The 22,373-nt window shown below is 42.4% G+C and overlaps 1 pseudogene across 1 annotated transcript in view; it reads left to right on the top strand.

Annotated features, from left to right (window-relative positions):
- The window catches only part of LOC145800282 (pyruvate decarboxylase 1-like), a 28,136-nt pseudogene that overhangs the window by 3,596 nt on the left and 2,167 nt on the right, over positions 1-22,373 (top strand). The window contains exons 2-4 of the transcript XR_014341437.1: positions 7,986-8,178; positions 9,108-9,270; positions 21,674-22,322. The product of XR_014341437.1 is annotated as a pyruvate decarboxylase 1-like (transcript). The remainder of the gene's footprint in view (positions 1-7,985; positions 8,179-9,107; positions 9,271-21,673; positions 22,323-22,373) is intronic.

Raw genomic sequence — 22,373 nt, 5'->3', positions numbered from 1 at the left:
ATGTTCAAAGAATGATACATTCCGAGATTCAATAATAGTATTTACATGTATTTCGGAATGTTCTGATTTATGAATCAAAAACCGATATGCACTACTATTCTTGGCATAACCAATGAAAATGCAATCAATGGTATTAGGACCTATCTTAGTCTTTTTAGGACTAGGAATAGCCACTTTAGCCAAATACCCCCACACTTTTAAGTATTTGTAGGATGGTACTCTACCATGCCACATTTCATAAGGTGTTTGATTCACTTTCTTTCGGGGTACTTTATTTAAAATATAATTAGCAGAAAGTATTGCTCCCCCTCACAAGTTCTGAGGTAATCCAGAACTTATTAACATGGCATTCATCATTTCTTTTCAAGTCCTATTTTTCCTTTCAGCAATTCCATTTTGCTGAGGTGAGTAAGGAGTAGTGGTTTGATGAATTATTCCATGTTCTTTACAAAATTCACCAAAAGGTGATTCATATTCACCACCTCTATCACTTCTAAGTTTCTTGATTTTCTTACCAAGTTGATTTTCAACTTCATTCTTACATTGAATGAAAATTTCCAAAGCTTCATCTTTGGGTCGAATTAAATAAACATAACTATATCTAGTATAGTCATCTATAAAAGTGATAAAATATTTTTTCCCACCTCTAGTTTGAATTGATTTAAAATCACAAATGTCACTATGAATTAATTCAAGTGGTTCCGTACTTCTTTCAATTGAATGAAAATGAGTTTTAGATAATTTTGCCTCAACACAAATTTCACATTTATGATTTGAATCAATATCAAATTTAGGTAAACATTCCATATTAATTAATCTACGCAAAGATCCATAATTAACATGTCCTAGTCTACCATGCCATAAATTTGAAGACTCAAGCAAGTAAGAAGAAGATGTATTATTATTAATAACTGAGGGTACAACAGTCATTACATTTAACTTGAAAAGGCCATCAGACATGTAACCTCTTCCTACATACATCCCATTCTTAGTAAGTACAAATTTATCCTTCTCAAATACTAGCCTAAACCCATTCTTACTCAACAAAGATCCGGAAACAAGATTCTTGCGAATGTCCGGTACATGCAGCATATTGTTGAGAGTGAGTTCCTTTCCTGATGTCATCTTGAGAACAATCTTTCCTTGTCCTTCAACTTTGAAAGTTGAGGAGTTGTCCATAAAAAGTTGTTCACCATTGTCCACTGTAGAATAAGATGTGAACATCTTTTTGTCGGCACAGATATGGCGAGTAGCACCAGTGTCCACCTGTAGACACCCCATTTTTGACCGTCCTCAAGACTTGGACGTCACCGTTTGAACACTTGGTGATCATCCATGTTCGTGTTCGTTTTGAGTTCCCGGAGGTCTCGGCTACGCACCTTGCCTCAAGATCTCTCAACTCGGTTGTCTTGTGCTTGGTTGGACCAAACACTTGTTGGTTTTTGCTTTAGAAGGTAGAGAATGGCTTGTTGGCCATCCCCACGCCTCACCGGCCATGGCTTGAGGCCACCGGCCGTGTCTTCTTGCCACCGGCCATTGGTGATGGCCGGTCGGCACTTTGTGTGGTCGGCCGACCATTTATTTGGCCGATGGACTCCTTTTCTGGCCGGTACCACCTTTTTGCCTTTTTCAGGCATTATGCATGCCAGCTGTGCCAGCTGGAGTGCACGGACCTGTCCTCCATACACGTGTATGGAGGAATTTGCACCCTTTGCACCCTTTTGGTCTAGCTTCTTGGGAAAGCTTGGACCTTTGTCTTAGCTTCCTCAAGAAGCTTGGACACCTGTCTCAGCTTCCTAAAGAAGCCTTGGCCCCTTTGCCTTAGCTTCTTTGAGAAGCCTTGACCCCTTTTGTTAGCTTCTCTTGGAAGCTTAGGCCTTGGCCTTGTCTATATAAGAGAGCCTTCCTTCTCCTTTGAAGAGGTTCAAAAAAAAAAACAAACCCAGAGATAATACATATATATCTGATATATACACCACTCTCTCTCTATATCTCCATCTCTCTCTTCATTTGTGTGTGTTAGAGGGCCTAAAAGGGTGTTTTGTTCTTAGTTTTGCACTAAAACACATAGTATTACACCATACTTCGGTTCTTGAGGTGTTGAGAGATTGTTCTTGGAGGTTTTGGGTTGGTTTTGATCAGAAAAAGGGGCTGGACTTGCTGTTCTTCAAGTGTTCTTCAAGGGTGAGTATAGTTGCTTTATATTCCCCATTCTTGCACTAGTTTTTAACCTATCTTGCATACTGATTTAAGCTTTGTGTATAACTGAAAAAAGTCTTGTATTTGCATAATTAAGATCTTTCATTAAGGTCTCTTTTGTGTTTGGGGTCGACCTCCCCCTCTTAGGCCTTGTTTGGCCCCTTTTGTGCCTTCTTTTGTTGAGCTTTAGAACCTTTTGTGTATTGGCCTTCTCACCACTGAAACCCAGTGGATTTTCAGTGGTGGTGAAGGGGTCTTGAAGTCTTGCATAGGGGAGGGACACCCCTCTCCCTTGGTCTCTCATTTGTTCATTTTTTTGGCTCACAAGGGTAGCATGCATGCGTAGTTGTTTTTGGCTCCATTTCAGAGGTTTTTGGATGTTATTTGGTCATATTATATCACTGTTTTGGTCGGATTAATGGTCCATTTCATGCATTATATGCTTGCCTTGTAATCTCATGTTTTGGTCTAATATGTATTATGTTATGAGATGACATTCTAGCATGATTTTGGTTTGGTTCCAAGAAGGTTTTAGCATTATTTTGCCATGCTTAAGGTCTGTTGGGTACTGAGCCTTGGGTGTGTGAGTCATAAGCATGCTTTAGTTGGGCTATTTTAGTGATTTGGAGTCACTTATTATGCCATTTCAGTTCATGTTTTATGCTTACATAATTGCATTTGTTACCCTTTCAATGCCTTGAAGAGATGTGGTCTTATGCTCCATGTTTGGGGCTTTTGTGCATGCCTATGTGTTTGAGGTTTTGGACTTCCATATCAGAGGTTTTTGGGGCTCATTTTTGCATGATAAAACTTTGTTTTGCATTGAAAAATCCATGCCATGTTTGCTTGGGGTAGGTGTTGAGTAATGCTTTCTTTGTGGCCTTCAATGTCTTCTATCTCTCACCCATTCCCTAGCATGTTTTGGCATCATCCTTCGCATGCTTTTCAAAGTTTAACATGAGTGCTTAATGTCCATTTTTGTCATCTTTGAGTGTTCTTGAGAGTTGCCTTTCATGCCTTAGTCTTAGGCCCTTCGGTTGGCATGTTTATTTTGCATGATTGGCACCATTATTTTAGTATTCTTGGCCACTGTTTTGGGATGGGCTGAGGCCTTCCCATCTCGGTTTAAGTCCATCTTTGTATATAATCGCATGTTTAATGTGTTGCATTGCTTTGGTATCATGCTTGCATTGTATCATGTTTGCACATTTGCATATTGTTTAGCTAGTTGCATTTCGTATCCTAGCTTGCATGATAGATTGCATGGCATTGCATCTTGCATGTTTGGCACATTGCATTTGGCATGTTCATTACCTTAGTCCCATATGGCATACTTGAGCTACTTCGCATGTTTGAGCCATGTTGCATACATGCATTACATTTTGCTTGGTTTGGGGTGTCAAACCAAGCAAGAGGGGTGAGGTGTCTTCGTACTCCAAGTGACGAAACACGTCTCAACCCTCGGTCGCTGATGCCCTTGATCTCAACATGATAGGGCATGAGGCATTCATTTGTTTTGTCGCATGCATTTACATTGATTTGCAAGCTTGGTGCCTTTGGCCATCATGCATCGAAATGCGTGATTGGTGGCCTGAGGACCAAGGGCCGCACTCTCTTGAGTCCATAACATGATTGGGAGAGTGACCATGCACACATTGCTTTGAAATTTCCATGCCATGCACTATCTGTCCTCTGCTGCTGTCAAAACAGGGTTCTGTAGGAAGGAATGGCCGGCCGGCCACTTACAGTGCCGACCGGCTACCAAAGTCCAGCCGGTGGTTCAATTTTTGGCCGATGGCCACATTCTCATAGCCGGTAATGCTCTATCATGGCCGGTGGCATCCCACAACACTTAGGGAGTTATTCAGAAGGGTCCTGGAAACTTTCATAATTTTCAGAGGAGTAAGGCAGTGTAAACAAAGGCAACAGTGGCATGGTACCGGGTTTCCGAGCAAGGCGAGTCAAGCAGGCATCATCCACGCATTCCGAGGCAGAGCTGCGGCGGTCTCTTTAGTTTCATGTTTAGGCTTTTTTTTTTGTAATTAATTTGTTAATTAATTAGAAGTTTTGTAATAATTAATTAGCTAGGATAGTTAATTCATTATTTGGCATGTATTATTATTTCGGACCCTTCGAGCGAGGGCAATTGTGTAATAAGTGTGCGTGCGTGTGTGCATGTCTTCCAACCCCATTTCTTTCTCCCTTTTACTTACCTGCTTTCTATGGTTAGTATTAGGGCATATTTAAATTAGCATACCTTATGCTATGCATGCGTGCATCCATACATTTGTCTTGGATTCACCGGGCTCGGTGCATCATACTAACTGCATTGTATTTTAATTCCAAGTTGAATACGTGTTAGTTATAGCATCATCATATGCCATCTTAGAATAGTCGAGCCTATTGTAGTTGCATTTTGCATGTGTTGCATTAGCCATCTTAACATGAACTAGGATCATGTATATGATTATTAACTAGTTTCTGTTTTGGCTTGGAGTACTCGGTGAGCATTAATGTTTTAGCATCCTTGCATGAGTGTAAGTGTTGCCATGATAGCATGCTTACCATGAGGCTATGTGCTTATGTGTTATAACTGCCTGAATGCCTGTGGGTGAAGGTTGGATTGCTTGAGTTGGAACAACTCGTTGAAATCCGTATTTTAGCCTACTCGCGAGTAGCAAATTTCAAACCATTTTCCGAACAAACGGATATGCAATGCTTTGTTCCAAATTAGGTGATCTAGTCTATACTTTTGTGTTGTGCGCATCACATAGTAAGATTAGCTAATTAATCAGAATAAGGACACATAATGTTTTCAAAACTAGATATCATGGTTAGTGGAGGCCGATCTTCGGATCGGGCGAGCGGGGGTGCTCATAACTGACCTTCCCCAATCGTACCCAAGTTCCCGAGCCGAGGCAACACGTGGCCTTAGGAAAACGAGTCAGGGTTTCCTAAATTTCCCTATAAAAAATATTTAGGTGGCGACTCTGTATCTGGCAAAGCAGTCCATATTTGGCACTTCTTTACAAAAAATCTTTTTTCAAAAAACAATTTGCTGGATTTGGACTCTTTGGCTCAGATTTAGAACCGTGACAATTTGAGTCCTGAACTGTAGTGGGCCCAAACGAACAAAACGGGATTCCCTCCCGGGGCGTTCGGGGGATGTCTACACCACCCACCATTCTTTAGGATTTTCGACAAGATTTACGTCGAAAACAACTGCAGAAAGGTTGATGTCATCTACACCATTGGAAATCTTGTCCACTTCGGTCATACGGGCTTGAGCAGGCTTCTTGCTTGTTCTTCTTTTGTTTTTGCCTTTGCTACGACAATCTTTGGCCTGATGTCCCTCTTTGTCACAGATGTAACATTTGCCATTAAACTTGTACTTTTTATTTCCCCCCCCTTTAGAGCCTTGTGATGAACTTTCTCCAGAAGACTTTCGTTTCTTGGTTTTTGAAGCATGTTCCACCACATTTGCCTTAGACTCCATAGGATGCTTACCGGCCCGCTTTTCAGAATTGCGATTGTCCTCCTCAATCCTCAAACGCACAATTAATTCTTTCATAGAAATTTATTTGCGCTTGTGTTTGAGGTAGTTCTTGAATTCCTTCCAGCCTTTTGGTAATTTTTCAATTAAGGCTGCAACTTGGAAGGATTCACTGAGAGACACGCCTTCTGTGTGAATGTCATGCAGAATGAGTTGGAAATCTTGAACTTGGCTGATCACAGTTTTTGAATCAACCATTACAAAATCCAAGAATCTGCCAACCACAAATTTCTTTGAGTCGGCATCTTCCGTTTTGTATTTTTTCTCCAAAGACTCCCAAAGTTCCTTTGTTGTCTTGATAGGACTGTAGACGTTGTATAATGTGTTGTCAAGTCCGTTCAAGATGTAGTTCCGGCAAAGGAAATCGGCATGTTTCCAGGCATCAACCGCAGCAACCACTTGCCGGTCGGTTTCATCCTCTTTCAAGATAGGAGCATCTTCACAGAGGAAACGAGCCAGGTTCAGAGTTGTAAGATAGAACAATATTTTCTGTTGTCATCTTTTAAAGTAAGTTCTTGAGAACTTCTCTGGCTTTTCACTGTGATTTACCGGTACTGTTACAACAGGAGAGGGGGTTGGCGTCATTGTAGCCACCACAATAGTACTTGTTTGGGCATTAGTTTCAGTAGCCATCAATTCTAATTTATAAAACAAATTATAATTAGAATTTACACTACACAGAAAATTAAACCAAATTCACAAAATTAAATTCTGTAAAAAATAAAAGAAACACGAATGTAACTTTTATTTTCCAATTAATTTGGAAATAAAATAAAATTTTATTCAACCAAATTAATTCCACACAGGAAATTAAATTCTGTAAAATAAAAGTAATAAGAATATAACTTTTATTTTTCAATTAATTTGGAAATAAAATAAAATTTTATTCAACCAAATTAATTCCACACAGAAAATTAATTTCTATAACACTTCAATAATTAAAATACTAAAACAGAATTTTAAGTAATAAAAACTCAGAAAATAATTTCTAAAACCCAAAATTAATTTCTGAAAAAATTTCACAAAAATATATTCTGAATTGTTAATGACACCAGTATCGTACTACTAGTTGTCAAAGAAAATAGACAGTATATTACTACTATCTGTCAAATAGCATATAATCACTATTTGTTTTTCCAACCAGAATATTATTTTGTAAATCCACAGAAAATAATTTTCTTAAAAGAAGAAAGAGAAAAGGAAACAAACGAAAAATTCTGTAAACAGAATAATTCGAATCTGTCTCAAGATTGTTGGAACAATCTTCTGTGTAAATAAAATAAATTGAAACTAATTCAAACAAAATAAAATAAAACTTACAGTAATTATTTTGTAGAATCGAATAAATAATTCAAAGACCAAGTCGAGTGTGTGACACTCTGTCCTTAAGACAGATTCGCCCCGCTATAGTGCTTACGGTTGAGTGGCGTCTATCTCCCAGGATACAATGATCTTTAATCAATTTGTAGTAGCACTCCAAAATAAATTGTTCGGCGAACCAAACCTGTGTTCTAATACTCTCTTTATTTTATTCTAAAACTAAAATGAAGAATAATGCACCAAAAATCAAAGTTTGGACAATAAAAGGAATTTTCTAGACTGATTTTTGGATGGAAAATTAGATCCCAAGACTGCTGGAATTGAAGGGTATATATAAGCACAAACTTTGTTCGAACAGGTACCAAAACCAAATGAACAGATGCAATCTGTTTCAAACAGATTTTTGCCCATTGCACAAGGAACTGATTTCCTTCCAAACAATTTGAAAAGTAGCTGTTGGAGGACCAAGTTCAAAACTGCTTGAAATAGTATTTTATTAAACTATTTGAAATATATATATATTAAACTATTGAAATTGTTTAATAAATAAAGGAAGAGGTACAAATTTTAGGAAACAAAAATTTGAATTTAGAATTAAATTAAATTCCCACAATTACAAACTTTAGGAAACCACTTAGGAGTCCAAAATTTTAATTTAGAATTAAATTAAATTCCCACAATAATTTTTATTGAAAAAATTCAAATGAATTTTATCTAAAAAATTAATGTTAGACCCAAAAACGACGTTAACTTTCCATTCACTCATAAATAGTTTTGACGTTCCGTCTTCACGGTGTGATTTGCCAAGCGGCAAGGAACACTTCACTTCTTCAGACTCACCCCAAAAGACGTTTGGGGCCCACTCAAATTGGGCTAAAAAAAATATGCCTATATTAAACCATTTTTCCAACAGTCACTTTCACCGTCGGAGGCTCAGCGTCATCAATGCCATCGCCGGAGCTTACAGTGAGAATCTCCCTGTTATCTGTATCGTCGGCGGTCCTAATTCGAATGATTATGGAACTAATAGAATTCTTCATCACACCATCGGACTACCTGATTTCAATCAAGAGCTTCGCTGCTTTCAAACCGTTACTAGCTACCAGGTCAGTAGAGTTTAGTGTTTGAGAATTGTTTTTGAATTTTTGTTTTTTTAAATCTACGTAATTTTTTTTTTAAAAAAAAAAAACTAAAATGTACTGATTTGTTTTTAGTATTTTTTTTTTTTGGGCAAATTACACTAATAGTCTGACAGTTTGGGGCTCGTGTCACTTTAGTGACTGAATTTTCAATTGTGACACATTTGACCTTAAATTTTGAATCTTGTTTCAAATAAGGACAATTGATCATACAATTACTTAATTTCAAAACAAAATCGTTAATTTGATAAAATATAAACTAATTTGACAAAAATAAATGTCAAAAAAATATTTTAAAATTTTTAAAAATTATTTCTACCCACCATAGATAAAATTATGTAAAATTGATAAAAATTAATAAAAATTACATAATTAATTTTTAAAAATTAATTTTATATGATCATCATCCAAATACATAATAAAAATTAATTTGGTAAAAAAAAAAATGTCTAAAAGATTTATCAATTTTATATAATTTAATCTTTAGTAGGTAGAAATAATTTTAAAAAATTTAAAAATAATTTTTTGACATTTATTTTTGTTAAATTAATTTATATTTTATCAAATTGACGAATTTGCCCTTAAAAAATGCAATAGTGTCTTTAATTGTTTTTATTTGAAACAAGATTCAAAATTCAGGATCAAATGTGTCACAATTGAAAAGTTAGGACACAAATCCCAAACTATAGGTACATTTGATGTAATTCACCCCCCCTTTTTTTTAATAAATTTTTTCGAAAATATTTTATTTTTGAGTTTCAAAATCAAGGCAAGTTTTGCTTGATCGAACACCAATTGAGTGAGATCTGTTTGTATAAATGTGTGTGTGGATGTGTATGTATGATGTCAGTTGAAGTGAATGTTTTTGAGTGAATTGTGGATTGCGATGCAATTAGGCAGTTGTGAATAACTTGGAGGATGCACATGAACTGATCGATAATGCAATATTAACCGCATTGAAAGAAAGCAAACCTGTCTATATCAGTGTTAGCTGCAACTTGCCAGCAATTCCACATCCTACTTTTAGCCCGAGCCTGTTCCATTTTCAATCTCTCCCAGGTAAAACTTCGATAATTTGATCTTGTCGAATATATATATATATATAAATACTAGTGATTTGTGTGTGAAGATCTTTAGCATACGAATTGTACGGGAAAGAAATAAACCTTCTCGTATAATCCTGTTGATCAAGATTGCGCTCCTCTGTACGTCATCGCTTTACTCCCTTAAAGCACAAACATGAGCTGGCCGGCGGGTGTGCGTGCGTATACCTCTCCGATGCCTAAGTCAGCAAAAATACACAAATATACAAAGCTCTATGAATTCGAGAATCAAAGTTGTGTTACCTCTCAATAGGTGATGTTGTGAGCTTTTATAGGTTCCGCGTGGCACAATCCTAGTAGGACTTTTACTCTTCCATGTAGAGTCCTCCTAAGAATCACATTCCTGAAAGATAATGCATATCCTTCAACGCCCCCCTCACTGCTTAAACCAAGTGAGATGGTTTTACCATGGTCGGACTCCAATATGACCGAGGTAAGCATGGCTATGCTAAGCCGCAGACTAGACCGAGCTAATTTTAGCTTGGCTCTTCCATTCACTGCTCTTACCCCGGTTTCTCCCAGTGCTAACCATGGTATGTCTCGACCGGGATAACCAATAACGTGGTCCCGATCGGGATAACTTTGTGTGTGACGACCGAGCTTACCGTAAGCTCTTTGGGAACGGAGTAACTTCAAGCCTCTTTTAGACCGGAGTAACTTTAAGCCTCTTTTGGACCGGAGTAACCTTATGGCCTTTTTACTCAGCCCTTCGTACTGTGGCCCATAACGGCCCATTACCTAGCTCGGCCCAATTTTCATATAAATTTCCCTCTCAATTGCCCCTTAATTCCATCTGCGCAGCATGATAGGGATTACCTTGTCTACCAGCCGAGCTAAAAACTTTAATCTTACTACTGAGCTAAGCTTTTAAGCTTTTCCAGCTGAGCTAAAGCTCTTTTAGCCTTTCCAGCCGAGCTAGATTCACACCGGGCTGTACCTGTCCGGTCAAAATGTCTCTTCAATCATAGCAACTGAATCGCTCCTCCTTCCAAGGACACGTGGCATGCTTTCATTGGCTGAAGGCAGCTGTCACGCCGCCTTCGTACCTCGTGTTTTTTGAACAGTTCCCGCCTTTAGCCCTTCTCTATTCACAAAACAATCCCTAATGCTTTGAATCACTCACTTTACTATTCACCCTTTCTTTCTTGCAAGCCTCTGAACCCACCATTTCAACCTGGTAACTGTGAAGCTCATGATTTTTTCTTGCAACTGTTGCCCTCATCTTGACCTGGTAAGCTATATAGATATATTCTGCTTTTGTTGTTTTCGCATTTGTTTAATCCATAGCTTTTTGTTTGTGTTTTTACAAAACATATTCTTTCCATTTGCTTTGCCTTGCGTTTTCTGGAAAAAAACTTTGTAATAGAATCACTTGTATTCATGAAATAACCTGAGAAACACTGGTTTCGATCCAAAATCACAATATAACCGAACTAGGAAGTTGTTTGTAGTTGATGTCAATCTAGCCAGACTACCAACTGGACTAGCACTTCATGCTAAACTAGTAGTTTCATCAGGTCGAACCATCTTTTGTTTCACTTATCTTAGCCGGGCTATTGATCCGTGCTAATAGTATGCTTGAAAGCCTCGACCATGACCGAGCTACAACTCGGGGCTAAACCAGCCTTCTTAGTTCAAACCGAACTAAGAATGCTGCCCCTATAGGCTCAACCGGGCTAACAAATCCCTTGCTCAAACCGAGCTTGCAAACCTTCGCTTAAAACCGAGCTAACAGACCCTTTGCTCAAACCGAGCTAAGACACGAAGCAATTCACATAGCCGAGCTAGGACTTTATTTATCTTGCCTTTGTTTCTTTTAGCATGGTCCAACGATCTGTGCTTAACACCTTTGTTTTTCACTTTGCAGACTTAGGTTGCCCAGGCACTCCTTTGAGCTCTCAACCGAGCTACTCAGAATCATTCTTCGACCGAGCTAACACTCGAGTTTGACTTATTCATAACTTAAACCACAAATGGGAAAGTATAGATTTTTAGTAAACTCACCAGGTGCCATGGCCGAATTTCGAAAAGACTATCAAATTCCAGATAACGTCCACCTTTCAGTGGCCGAACTAGAAACTGTTCCTTGGGGTAAACAGGGCTTTGTCCCTTTTAATGTTATTTCCATTGTGGAGTGTGGTCTACGCTTCCCTGTACAGCCCTTACTCTGTGAATTCCTCAGGCAAACCAAACTTTGCCCTACCCAACTTTCCACCAATTCTTATCGCACAATAAACGGAATAGCCGAGCTAAACCGCCGGGCTGGCCTTAACCTCGGTCTAGCCGAGCTCTTCCACTAGTATTCCATAGGATCAGCCGAAGATGGCTGGGTTTACTACTTACGAATAAAGCGCTGGCGTGAAAAAATAATAAAGGACACACCGGACAAAGACTTGAACGATGATGATTTTTTCTGGGTATCTGGGAATTTTGAAAACCACCAAGCCCAGATCCCCGGCCACAGAATAAATTGGAACAAGGGTGTAGTCGGTAGGGTTGCCTCGGCTTTACTGTATTCGTCTCGTTATTTCAGTTTTCTGATTGTGAACCGAACTAAATGTTGTCTTCTTTTTTGCAGATAGGAACTTTCTTAGGTCCCAATACAACTACCCCAACTTGAACGTGCTTCGAGCTGCGCTGCGATATCTAGACCAGAGTTGGACTGACCTGCTGAATTTTGAACCGACCTACCGATACAGTGGAAAGCGAAGGACCAGGGTAACTGACTTTCTGCTAGAAGCTTCTCCCGAACCGGACCCATCCTTGCCTCAAATCAACCTTATCCCTCTTACTGCTGAACAAGAAATGGCCAAAAAGAGAGCCCTGCGAGCCCTTCTGACCGAAACAAACCCAACCGAGGTACCACCAGCCAATCAAACTCAGGGGACCGTGTGGTGGCCCTTCTTTCTCAACAACCTTCATCATCTCGCCCAAAGAAGCGTGCCCGGACTACCCAAACCGAGCAACGTCTTATTGATGAAGATGAAACCGTGGTTTCTCAAACCACTCTGCCAAGCCCTCCACCGAGCCCACAACCGGAGCACTCCGACCAAGCTACCTCCTCCAAATGGGCTCCAAAAATCACCTTTCAGAACCGTGCGATCACAGATTCTGACTCAGTGGTCGCAGAGAAAGACCACCTGATGGCATTCAACCTGGCTAAAGGTGTTTGCCTTTTAGCCGACATGAGGCACCACGACCACCTGACCGAGCTAAAAGCCCTTCGCTCGTCCACAAAATCCATGGTGCTGGTAAGTTGCCCTTTTTTCATTATTTTTTGATTTTCTCAACTGTCTGCTCAGTTTAAAAAGTTACTCTCTATCCTCTTGCAGGCTATTCAGTAAAACCATATCGCGCACAAGCGAGTGTTGGAACTTAGGAAAACAACAAGGCAAGCCATGGCAGAAGCGGATGCCAAATCGGCCGAGCTGAAAGAATGTCAACAGAAGACGACTGAGCTAGAGACCGAGGTGACCCGTCTAACCGGACTAGTTTCCTCGGCTAATGCTGATAAACAAAAGGCCCTGGCCGTGATGAAAGACAAATACCTGTGCGAGCTGGCCAAGCTCAAAGGAAAAAATAAAGCCGAAATAACGGAGCTTGAGAAGAAGTTGGAGGCTGCAGAGGACCGGGGCTTTAAAGAGGGTGAAGCCCTATACATTAAGCAGTGTGAAGCTGTAAAGGATCTCTTGTTTAAATGCGGGTGGAGGGGTGCTGTGGTGCAGCTCGGTCATGGGCCTGAGACCGAGGTCTTTAATCCTCCTCAATACTTCATACCGAGCTCACTGGCGGAGTATGCTGCTACCACTCAGCAACAGTTTCTTGAAGTTTTAGATGAAGAAGAAACCGTGCCCAACGATACCCCGATTGTCAATGATCCCGCCTGTCAGTCGGCTCGGTCGGAGCCAACGGTGAAAGACCTGACTGTCGAACTACCAACTGAAACCGTGCTTCCAACTGAGACCATACTCCCGACCGAAACCGAGCTTCCAACTGAAACCGGGCTACGAGTTGAACTTGATGCGGATCTTGATGATCTGTTTGCCTGACTTTGCATTATTCTTCTCTTTGCTTGATTTCTGTATTTTCTTTTCTTTGCTTTTGGACACAGATTGTAATCGGGTTGAGGCCCCATCTTTTGTACTTGCTTTGAATTTTTAATGAAGTCTGCTTTTTTGTTCCAACTCTTATTTCGGTTGATTTCTATGTTTATACTTTACTTTTTAACTGAAGTCTTGGATGAGGTACAACATTCTCTTGCCGAGATACTTTATTCCGGTCTTAATCATTGCAACTACAAGTATACCTGCCAACCACTCTTTAGCCGAGATACTTACCTCGGTTGAAGAGTACCAAGAGTTGGTTTAATCCAGCCAACCATTCTTTAGCCGAGATACTTACCTCGGTTGAAGAGTACCAAGAGTTGGTTTAATTCAGCCAACCATTCTTCAGCCAAGATACTTACCTCGGCTGAAGAGTACTAGGAGTTGGTTTAATCCAGCCAACCATTCTTCAGCCGAGATACTTACCTCGGCTGAAGAGTACTAGTAGTTGGTTTAATCCAGCCAACCACTCTCTAGCCGAGATACGTACCTCGGCTGAAGAGTACCAAGAGTTGGTTTAATCCAGCCAACCACTCTTTAGCCGAGATACGTACCTCGGCTGAAGAGTACCAAGAGTTGGTTTAATCCAGCCAACTATTCTTCAGCCGAGATACTTACCTCGGCTGAAGAGTACTAGGAGGTGGTTTAATCCAGCCAACCACTCTTTATTGGTTATTCCTGCCCTCTCAGAATAAAGTGTTTGGTTATTCCAACCAAACGTCCTGCAGCCTGGATCCTTATCCTGGGTTTAGGAAGGGTGTTGGTTTTTCCAGCCAACCTCTAGATTGGTTTTTCCAGCCAACCTAGAGTAAAGTGTTTGGTTATTCCGACCAAACGTCTTGCAGCCTGGATCCTTATCCTGGGCTTAGGAGGGGTGTTGGTTTTTCCAGCCAACCTCTAGATTAGTTTTTCTAGCCAACCTAGAGTAAAGTGTTTGGTTATTCCGACCAAACGTCCTGCAGCCTGGATCCTTATCCTAGGCTTAGGAGGGTGCATAGTTGGTTTATTCCGGCCAACTTTGCTTTCAATGTCCCTAACTCACTAAAACGATCTTTTACAGAAGGAAACAACTATACTGAAAAGAAACTACTTATTTTATTGCGAAAGGAAAAATTACAAGTATTCTGAAAAAAGGCTAAAAATAAAATAGTTTGAGATTGGCAGTGTTCCATGGCCAGGGAATTGCTTTGCCGTCCTCATCTTCTAAGTGGTATGCCCTTTTGCCAGCTAATCCGACCACTTTGTAAGGTTCTTCCCAATTAGGCCCCAACTTGCCATCTCCTGGTACCACGGTGTTTCCGATCACTTTGCGTAGTACCCAATCTCCGATTTTGAATTGTCTTGGATGTACTGTTTTGTTATACTTTCTGGATAACTCTTGCTAGTACGAGGCAATGTGAACCAGTGCTCTTTCTCTTCTTTCTTCGGCGAGGTCGAGCTCCAATGCTATGGCTTCTCCATTCAAGTCTGGATCAAAATTTTCGCTTCTAATTGTGGGGAGGCCAACTTCCAGTGGGATTACTGCCTCCATGCCATAGGTTAAAGAGAATGGTGTCTCTCCAGTTGATTGCCGAGGTGTGGTACGGTAAGCCCACAGGACATGAAGCAGTTCCTCAGCCCACTTGCCTTTTGCTTTTTCTAACCTCTTCTTTAATCCATCCAAGACAACCTTGTTTGATGCTTCTGCTTGGCCATTTGCTTGGGGATATGCCGGTGTAGAATTGTAGAACTCTATGTTGTATTCTTCACAAAAGCCTCTAAAAATTCTGCCATCAAACTGAGTGCCGTTGTCTGATATTAGGGCTTTAGGTATGCCGAACCGAGTGATGATATTCTGCTAGACGAACTTCTTCACATCTTTTTCCTTGATTGATGCCAATGCTTCTGCTTCCACCCACTTTGTGAAGTAGTCTGTTGCTGCGAGAAAGAACTTTCTGTTTCCGGGTGCTGTTGGAAGTGGTCCTACTATGTCCAAGCCCCACATTGTGAAGAGCCATGGGCTGGTCAATGGTAGGAGCTCTCTGGCTGGCTGATGTATTTGGTGTGCGAACTTCTGACATTTCTCGCACTTCTTCACATACTTCTCCATGTCTGCCTGCATGTATGGCCACCAGTATCCTTGCGAAATGGCTCTGTAAGCTAACGATCTTCCTCCTTGGTGGCTTCCGCACACACCTTCGTGTATCTCGAACAAGAATGCTTCTACTTTGTTGGGGTGAACACACTTTAGATAAGGTCCTGAGAATGACTTTTTGTACAATGCCACAGAAGGGGAGAGCCAAAATCCCTGCGACTTTGCTCTAATTTTGTTGGCTTCTTTCTTTTCTTCTGGTAAAACGCCGTCTTTTAAGAATAGTATGATGGGATCCATCCACGAGGGGCCTAGTTCGGCGCAACATACCTTTTCTGCTTTGGGTCTTCAATGCTTGGTCTTGGTAGGTAGTCGATTAGCAGCGGATGAGGAATGGATGTATTCGTCATTGAAGCAAAGCCTGCTAGTTCGTCTGCCCTGCTATTTTCCTCCTTGCCAATCTGTTCTATCCTTACTACTTCAAATTTCTTGATCTCTTTTCTGACTAAGTCTTGGTACTTAGCCATCCTGTCATCCTTTGCGTCGTAGTCGCCTGAAATTTGGTTTACCACCAGTTGTGAGTCGCTGTAAACCATTAGCTCGGTGGCCTTCATGTAGAATGTTGTTTTGAGACCTGCAAGAAGCGCTTCATATTCTGCTTCGTTGTTTGATGCTGGGAAGCCAAGGTTGACTGCTTGCTCCACAACTAGGCCGTCTGGTGAGATGAGGACTATGCCAAGTCCTGCGCCGTGCTGGTTGGATGCTCCATCTGCGAAGAGCTTCCACATCTCTCCAATGAACAACTGAGGGGTCAGATGATGTCGTGGGGTCAAGAATGTTGCTGGTGTTTTCTTCAAGGTCCATGGTTGCTGTCTGCCCCTCGCTATCTGATTGTACCCAGTCTTTATTTGTTGGTGAGTCTTGGCTTGGTGTAGCATGGTTCGCTTCTTCCTTGCTTTCTTTACTCTGGTCTGCATTGGGGTCTGACTGAGTATCCTACACCAGGGGTTGCGCTATTCCGGCGTCAACTTCTATCCCTAGTTCGGTTGTGTCAGTCAGGTCGACTGGGCAAATATGATGACTTCCTGGGGTGAATTCTGTGACAAAGTCTGCCAAAGCTTAGGCCTTTATCGCGGTTCTGGGTTGGAACTTGATGTCGAATTGTCCCAACTCTACTGCCCACTTCAAGATTCGCCCAGAAAAGTTTGCCCTCTCAAACAAAGCTTTTAATGGGAAAGCTGTGAGGACGACTATGGTGTGGACGTGAAAGTAGTGCGACAACTTCGTTGAGGCCATCATCAAGGCCAAGGCCAAGGCCAATTTTTCCAATGGCAAGTACCTTGTTTCGGTGCCCAGCAATGTCTTGCTGACATAAAAGATGGGCAGATGTTGGATTCCTTCCACACGGACCAACACTGCGCTAATTGCGTGCTGAGAGACTGCCAGGTATATGAAGAGTTCTTCTCCAGGTATTGGGGTGACAAGCAGTGGTGGAGAAGACATGTATTCTTTCAAGTTTTCCAGAGCGCGGTCGCATTATTCGTCCCACTCGAACTTGGCTTTTAATGCTTGAAAAAATGGTCGTAGTCTGTCTGACGACCGGCTAATGAATCGGTTGAGTGCAGCTGCCATGCCGGTGAGATGCTGCACTTCTTTTACTGAGTTAGGCCTCTTTAGATCCTGAATAGCTTTGATCTGGGAGGGGTCTGCCTCTATACCCCGGTTGGTCACTAGGAAGCCCAAGAATTTGCCAGATCCTACACTGAACGCGTACTTCGATGCATTAAGGTGCAACTTGTGCCTCTTCAGAATCTGGAACATCTCACCTAGGTTCCTTAGATGGTCGTTCTCATCCTTGCTCTTGACCACCATGTCGTCGATGTAAGCCTCCATTGTTCTGCCTAACAACGGCTCAAACATCTTGGTGACCATTCTCTGGAATGTTGGCCCTGCGTTCCTTAGGCCAAAGGGCATGACCTCGTAGCAATACAGTCCTCTTGGAGTTGTAAAGGACGTGACCTCCTGGTCTGGTTCGTACATGGCGATCTGATGGTAGCCTCTGTACGCATCAAGAAAGCTAAGTCGGTTGTGCCCCGCCGTTTGGTCTACCAGTTGATCTATCTGTGGTAGGGGGAAGCTGTCCTTTGGGCATGCTTTGTTGACTGTCTTATAGTCGACGCAGACACGCCATTTGCCATTCTTCTTTGGCACCACGACTGTGTTGGAAATCCATCTGGGGTAGTGCACTTCTCTGATAGCTCCTGCCTTGAGCAGATTTCCTACTTTTTCCGCCACTATCTCAGCGTGGTGGAGTGCCGATCTGCGAGTACGCTGAATGATTGGTCTGGCGGATGGGTGGACATTGAGTTGGTGACAGATGAAGTTTGGATCAATTCCTAGCATGTCGTAGGGCGTCTAGGCGAACACTTCGATGTTAGAGGTCAAGAATTCCAAGACCTCTAATCTCTCAGTGCTGGACAACGATGAACCGAGCAAAAAGAACTTATCCGGGTTCTTTTCATCTATTCTTACCTCTACCAAGTCTTCCACTACTTTTTGATTAGCTGCTTTGCCGACATCTGCGATCAGTTCATTGCTTTTAGGTTCTTCCACCGAATGGACATATCCCTTGGCAGCGCGGTTGCCATTAACCGTGACAAAGCATTGCTTGGACATAATTTGGTCTCCAAAGACCTCTTCAACTACGCCGGCCTCGTTGGGGAATCGCATTACTTGATGGTAGGATGAAACTACCGCTCGCATGGCATGTAGCCATGTTCTTCCCAAGATTATGTTGTAAGTGGAAGGGACCTTCAACACCCAAAATTCCACTTATTTTGTCACGCTTCCTGCCCTGACTGGAAGGATAATCTTGCCGACTGGCCACTCTGGCATTGAGTTGAATCCGATCAGGGGGGATACAACTGGTGCCAAGTCTTTGTCCTCAAATTTCAGTTGTTTGAAGGTGTCATAGTACATTATCTCACACGAGCTACCTTGGTCTATCAAAATCCGCTTGATGTCGTAATCCTTGATGCGGAGTGTGACGACCAGCGCGTCGTTGTGACGGCAATATATCCTCACCAAGTCTCTATCTGAAAAAGAGATGACATTGGTGGCCTCCGTTCTTCCTTTCTTGATTGTGGGTTGTGCACTTAGAACCTCCCTTAAGTGCTCAGCCTTTTTGATCATGCCCCTGAGCTCACATACGCGCTCAGGTTCGCATACCCCATGTATTACGTTTATCACGCCTTGAGGTGGGGTGTCGATTTGCATTCCGTTTGGGTGGTTGTCATTCTGGGGGCTGGCTGCGCCCCTTCTTCAATGTATTTGTCCAGGTGACCGGCTGCCACCAACTCCTCTAGATGCTGTCTCAATGGTGTACAATTTTCAGTGTGGTGCCCCTTTTCTTTATGGAAGGTGCACCGTGATCTTTCGTCGTAGTCCTTTTGCGCCTCTCCCAATTTAGCTGGCCATTTGACGAATGGTTCATCGCGTATCTCACTGAGAATTTGGTAGATTGGTTTCTTGAATACCGTGGTGATGGCAGTGCGGACTCTCAACCATCTTTTATCTTGGTCTTCTTCGTTATTTCTCCTGCCTCATCCATTCTTGCTTTGACGTTCTACTGTATCGACCTTTGCCGTAGTCTTCTTTTCTGGTGTTATTGTCGCACCAGATTTTGCCTTGGCACGAGCGCCATCCTCCTCCACCCGAATATGTTGGTGCACTCTTTCCATCAAGGCTTCCATCGTGAGGGGTGGAGTCATTGTAATCGAATCCCTCAATCTGTTTCTGACTGGAAGTCCTCTTTTGTACTGTGCGATGGCGAGATTGGTGGGGCAGTCCCCTATCTGGTTGAACGTCTCCCAGTAGCGACTGTTGTAGGACCTTAATGTCTCTTTGTCGCCCATGTCGATAGAGAGTAGCTGATCAATCCCCACTGGCGTCTTGGTGTTCGTTCTGAATCTCGTCACGAACGCCTCCGCTAATTGCGCCCAGGAGGCTATGCTACCTTTTAGTAGCCTTTTGAACCAAGTTAAACCTAGGTCACCAAGGCTAGATGGGAATAGGATGCACATCAAAGCTTCGTTCCGCCGGTATACTGCCATAACCTGGCGAAAGTGGCTTAGGTGCATGTAAGGGTCTGTCTTCCCTTCGTACGTGGTAAATTTAGGCTGGATGAAGCCTGAGGGTAATGGTGCGTTCTCAATCGCTGGAACGAACGGCGAGCTATGTAGTCTTGCCAACGCTTTATTTGTTGGTTCATAGGCAAGGTGCGGTATTGGCATTCCAACCTCGACGCTTCCATGCGTCCGAGGAGCCAACCGCTGAAGGGCTGAAACTCTGTGTGGGTCGCGTGCCCTGGCATCCTCCTTCTGTCGCACCCTTTCTTCAAGCACAGCCCGTAAGTCGGATGATCTAGGCAACTCTGTTTGCTTGGATGATGTCTGGTGCGTGTGTGAAGGCCGATAGGTACTTCCCTCAGTGTAAGACCTCAATGATCTCGTTCTCTCAGACCTGGAGTAACGAGTTCTGGAAGTCCTTGATTGAGTGTCGCCTGTCCTGAGGCTTCTACTCTCTGCTTGCGATGGCATGGTATGCCCACCACGATCTTCTGAGTGGCGAGGAGGTGTATTGCCTTTGCGCCCTTCTCCTGTCGCCACCCCTTTTCCCTTGATCTGGCGCTTCATGGTCTCCATGTCCGCCGCCATCTTCCTTATCAGTTCATCTTGCTCTTTTACGTGATCCTCCAAAGCTTGAGGGTCGATTCTTCGCCTTTGCCTTTCAGGACTTTGTGAGCGAGAGCGACGGGGGTTGTTGTTCCACCTCCCCCTTGTATCCCTCCGGGGATTCTGTCGCTGGGGCTCTAAGTCCGCCATGGGAGGGCTAGAGGGCAATCCCTCGCGCCTCCCACCCCCCTCTGGGGTTTGTCCGTCAATGGCAGACTGCGGCAAATCTTCGTTGTGCGCCATTCAATTAGCGAGGAAAACTTAATCAAGAGGTTTTGTTCGTTCTGTTTATTCCCATAGACGGCGCCAATTGTACGGGAAAGAAATAAACCTTATCGTATAATCCTGTTGATGAAGATTGCGCTCCTCCATACGTCGTCGCTTTACTTCCTGAAAGCACAAACGTGAGCTGGCCGGTGGGTGTGTGCCGGATACCTCTCCGATGCCTAAGTCAGCAAAAATAGACAAATATACAAAGCTCTGTGAATTCGAGAATCAAAGTTGTGTTACCTCTCCATAGGTGATGTTGTGAACTTTTATAGGTTCCGCGTGGCACAATCTTAGTAGGACTTTTACTCCTCCATGTAGAGTCCTCCTAAGAATCACATTCCTGAAAGATAATGCTTATCCTTCAACACCCCCCTCACTGCTTAAACCAAGTGAGATGGTTTTACCATGGTCGGACTCCAATATGACTGAGGTAAGTATGGCTATGTTAAGCCACAGACTAGACCGAGCTAATTTTAGCTCGGCTCTTCCATTCACTGCTCTTACCCCGGTTTCTCCCAGTGCTAACCATGGTACGTCTCGACCGGGATAACCAATAACGTGGTCCCGACCGGGATAACTTTGTGTGTGACAACCAAGCTTACCGTAAGCTCTTTGGGAACGGAGTAACTTCAAGCCGCTTTTGGATCGGAGTAACTTTAAGCCTCCTTTGGACCAGAGTAACTTTATGACCTTTTTACTCAGCCCTTCATACTGTTGCCCATAACGGCCCATTACCCAGCTCGGCCCAATTTTCATATAAATTTCCCTCTCACGAATGAAGGGGATGTGTAGAAACCTTTCATGAGATTTAATTATTTGAATCAGTTTGATTTTTTTACACGTAGTTTTCAAACTCATCAATTGTTATGACTATTTTTAGAAAATCAAAAAAGCGTGACCAAGAAAGTGTTTACACCTGCTGACTTGTGCAAGTGAGAAATTTTTGACCAGTTTAACGAATGATGGTTGAATTTGAAAACCATTTAATAATTATTGGACATGGAGTTTTAGCAGTTACTAATTTTATTGGTATTTTCGGAATAGAAAAACGGGTGATAAAGTTATGAGTTGTGTGCTTTAATATAAATAGATATGTGTGTGTATTGCAGTGGTGAGTGTGTACACGTATGAATGATATATTTTGGTTCAATTTATATTGATTTTGATTTTAATGGTGTGCAGATTGAGTAATCAGATGGGTTTGGAGGCTGTAGTGGAAGTAGCAGCAGAGTTCTTGAACAAGGCAGTGAAGCCAGTGTTGGTGGCTGGGCCGAAAGCGAGTGTCAAAGGCTTCTGATGCATTTGTTGAATTGGCCGATGCCTGTGGCTATCCAGTTGCCGTGATGCCATCAGCAAAAGGACTTGTGTCGGAGAACCATCCCCATTTCATTGGGACTTACTGGGGTGTTGTAAGCACCGCATTTTGTGCAGAAATCGTCGAATCTGCCGATGCTTACTCTTTTGCAGGACCCATTTTCAATGACTACAGCTCTGTTGGGTACTCTTTGCTTCTGAAGAGAGAGAAGGTGATCATCGTGCAGCCTAAACGTGTGGTGATTGGAAATGGGCCTGCGTTTGGGTGTGTTACGATGAAAGATTTCTTGAGAACTCTGTCAAAGTGGCTTAAGCGCAACGCAACTGCCTATGATAATTACCATAGGATCTATGTTCCCGAGGGACATCCTCTCAAGTGTGAGCCTAACGAGCCCTTAAAGGTCAATGTTCTGTTCCACCACATTCAAAAGATGCTGTCAAGTGACAGTGCTGTGATTGCTGAGACTGGGGACTCTTGGTTTAATTGCCAGAAACTGAAATTGCCCGAGGGATGTGGGTAAGTGGCTGAGAGAATGTGGCGTTTGTTTTTATTTTTTATTACACTTCA

This window comes from Camellia sinensis, chromosome 10, assembly GCF_055761805.1.
Source record: "Camellia sinensis isolate YWXY chromosome 10, ASM5576180v1, whole genome shotgun sequence".
Lineage (NCBI taxonomy): Eukaryota > Viridiplantae > Streptophyta > Magnoliopsida > Ericales > Theaceae > Camellia > Camellia sinensis.
This window is presented reverse-complemented; position numbering and strand designations above follow the sequence as displayed.